This window comes from Crocuta crocuta, unplaced genomic scaffold, assembly GCF_008692635.1.
Source record: "Crocuta crocuta isolate KB4526 unplaced genomic scaffold, BGI_CrCroc_1.0 scaffold113, whole genome shotgun sequence".
In the NCBI taxonomy this organism is placed as follows: Eukaryota; Metazoa; Chordata; class Mammalia; order Carnivora; family Hyaenidae; genus Crocuta; species Crocuta crocuta.
In genome coordinates, this window is record NW_027530368.1 from 13020952 (window position 1) to 13024963 (window position 4012).

The following is a 4012-nucleotide window of genomic DNA, read 5'->3' on the forward strand; positions in this document are numbered from 1 at the left end:
TAACAACTCAGGAAACCACAGATGCTGGCAAGGATGTGGAGAAATGAGAACCCTCTTGCACTGTTGGTGGGAATGCAAACTGGTGCAGCCGCTCTGGAAAACAGTGTGGAGGTTCCTCAAAAAATTAAAAATAGAACTGCCCTGTGACCCAACAATAGCACTACTAGGAATTTATCCAAAGAATACAGGAGTGCTGATTCATAGGGGCACATGTACCCCAATGTTTATAGCAGTGTTTTCAACAATAGCCAAATTATGGAAAGAGCCTAAATGTCCATCAACTGATGAATGGATAAAGAAGATGTGGTTTATATATACAATGGAATACTCTTTGACATTAAGAGTGAATCCTACCATTTGCAGCAACATGGATGGAACTGGAGGGTATTATGTTAAGTGAAATAAGTCAGTCAGAGAAAGACAGATATCACACATTTTCACTCATATGTGGAACTTGAGAAACTTAACAGAAGACCATGGGGGAAGGAAAGGGGAGAAAAGATAGTTACAAATAGAGAGGGAAGGAGGCAAACCATAAGAGACTCTTTAAAAAAATTTTTTTTTAGGGTTTATTTATTTTTGAGAGAGAGAGAGAAAGCAAGCAGGGGAGGGACAGAGCGAGAGGGAGACACAGATCTGAAGCAGGCTCCAGGCTCTGAGCTGTCAGCATAGAGCCTGATGTGAGGTTCAAACCCACAAACTGTGAGATCATGACCTAAGCTGAAGTCGGACGCTTAACCAACTGAGCCACTCAGGCACCCCTAAGAGACTCTTAAATACAGAGAACAAACTGGGGCTTGATGGGGGGAGTGGGAGAGAACGGAAAATGGGTGATGGCCCGTGAGGAGGGCAGTTGTTGGGATGAGCACTAGGTGTTGTATGTAAGTGATGAACCACAGGAATCTATCCCAAAACCAAGAGCACAATATATACATGGTATGTTAGCCAACTTGACAATAAATTATATTAAAAAAATAAACATGTTGGCTAAAAAATATGTTTCTTCATAAAGTTATCCAGCTGCTTCATACTTTCTAAATCTTTCTATTAAGAGCAGTCTATTTCTCTATTTAACTATCTGAAAGTTTCAAAGTGATTTTATATGCAAAATCATTAGCTTCGTAGTCATCAATATGATTATTGTAGTATTTTACTCTTGCAATAAGAATATATATATAATATTTATATATATCTACTCTAACAGATAAATCTCCAGTTATAAAACATATAAGGAAAATATATTCAAAATTACATCTAGAAAACTCACTCATTTGAGGAAACAAACATCCTAATACTAACAGTGAAACCAAGTTACATACCTTGTTTATATAATTGTTGCTGTTACACTGATTAGATAGGATAGTAATGTCTGCTTTCACAGGATCACTGATTACACAATTTCAGTGATGTTAGATATGATATTAAAGTGGGCATTTGGTCAAAGTCAAAGTCAACTGTCAGATTCTTGATAAATTCTGAGGTTGACCCAAAACTTCAGTGTGTGCTTAATATTTATTTATTTATTTATTATATAATTTATCCTATAGCACTAATATACTATGTACATTATAAAACACACACACGTACAATTTAAGCAGAAGATGGAAGTTCTAACATTTTCTTCCTGGTGTCCAGTGAATGTTCTTGTGTACACCCTGGGATGTGTGCACCTCACTTTAGGGGACTACTGACCTGTAATAAAGCTCAAGCTCCTTAACCTGATGGAATAGAGCCCTCAAGATCTGGTCACTGTTTTATCTGTCACCTCTCCGTGCCTTGACCTTATCCTCCAACAACACTGAATTACTTGTAGTTCCCTGTCTTTGCCTTGTGCCTAGCATGCCATGTTCTTTCTTTCCTTGGTTAACCCCACTCATCCTTTTGTCTCAGTGCAGACATCACACTGTCCAGGAAGTTCCCTGACACTCCTTCATTTCTCCTTTGAGGCTGTGTTAGGTGTTCCTCTTCTTGGCTCCCAAATTCCTAGTGTGTAGTTCTATTCTTACACTTGCTAATTGTGTTTTTTATTGTCAGGAGGGACCATGAACTGATTTAGCTTATGTTTTTGCAATCTTAGAGGATTGTGGTTGAAACAGAAACTAAGCTGAGTTATAGAGAAGTAGAAAAAGTTGTATTTTCTGTACACTTGAGAGGTTTTCAGGCTAAGGTTTGAAACTGCCATCCTTACTGACCCTGGCCCTTAGCACAAGGAATCATACTTTATCCAGGGGTTAGGTTCAAAGATGGATGTGATATATATATATACATATATATATATATCACAAGTTATAGTGCTAAGAAATTGATGCACCTTTGAAGGAAGGTATTTGAGGAGAATTTAATAAGGGAATGTTTTTCATTTATTGTATTTTATTTACTCTCATACATTTCTGACAACAAGTATGTGGATTTTCCCAACACTGACCAATTCTCTGACACTAGCTGGGTGTCCTCAGTTCAATTCAGTTCTGACACTAACCAGAATTGGCACCGACTCCACAATTTAAAAGATCGATCCCACAAGAGTACCCCCACTTCAGACACCATCCACAGATAATAGGTCCCCANCCAATAGGTCCCCAAGTTACCCATCACTTCTGTCCAACATGGCTACAAAGTGGGAGTTCCCACAACCCGCTTCTTGGGTTTAATAAATTGCTAGAGCAGCTCACAGAATCCAGGAAAAACAGTTTACTTACTATTGCTGATTAATTACAAAGAATATTTTAAAGGATACAAATGAGCAGACAGATGAAGAAATACACAATGTAGGAGCTTCTGTTCCCATGCAGTTGTCCTGTGCCGCCCTCTAGGGCCACGGATGAGTTCACCAACCCAGAAGCTCTCTGAGTCCCATACTTTGGGGATGTTTATGGAGGCTCCATCACATAGCCATGATTGATTATCAATTCCACATCCAGCCACTCTCCCCTTTCCTGAGACCTAGAGGAGAGAAGGGCTGAAAGTTCCAAGCTTCTAATCATGGTCTTACTGGTAGTCAGCCCCCATCCAGAAGTCCACCAAAATTTTCCTCATTAGAACAGAAGACATTCCTATCACCCAGGAAATTCCAAGAGACTCAGGAGCTTTGTGTTAGATGCTCCTATCCCTCAGGAAATTACAAAGGTCTTAGAAGCTCTGGGTCAAGAACAGGTCAAAAACTACTATTAGAATGAAAGATTTTCCTAGCACTCCTATTTACAAGGGTCTCAGGAGTTCTGTGTTAGGAGCAAGGGGCAGAGACCAATGTATACATTTCTTACTATTTCACAGGGCTCCATACCAGGGTGTCAGCTGTGTGTAGGTAAAAGCCCTGAGAGACTGTACTCTGCTTGGAACTTGTGCTTGCAGGTTGTTTCAACTCTCAGACCACAGGAGGGAGTAGTTACGGCACCCAGAGATAGAGAAAGCTGCATGGACAAGGTTACCTATCAGAGCAGAGACCTCTGAAGTGACCGTACTGGGAAGTAAATACTCTGACTTTGCTCTTCTGCCCTCCATCTTCGGCCAGGGCCCCTCACCTGTAGCTGAACCCAACTGGAAGCTAGAGGACAAAGCAGCCTGTTGATGCAGTCCTGGGCACAGAGCACGGGAGCAGGGTGACAAGAGGACTGAGAAGGTCCCAGCAGAGCAGATAGCGCAAAAGACCCTTAAAAATCCCTCAAAACACCCCTAGCCCCTCCTCTACTTAGTCTTGAGGTTTCAACATAAGTGACTTGGCACAAAGTGATGGTAAATGTGAAAATCTTTCTTTTATTCCCTTTCCTCTGAGAGGACTGCTCTCTCTCAGCCATTCAACCACGGCTCTTTGGGTGAAGTGGTGGGGAATTCTGTAATGAAGAAAATTAGCAAAATGTCAGACATCACAAATTCAAATGCTTCAGGGGGCCAGACAGGTGATGAGCATCAGACCAAATAAAGCATCGATGGATGCAGATGCAGGCAGGCAGCGGGTGATCTCTGGTTCGCTCTCCTAATGGTCTCTCCCTTCATCAGCCTTTAGTTCCTAGTG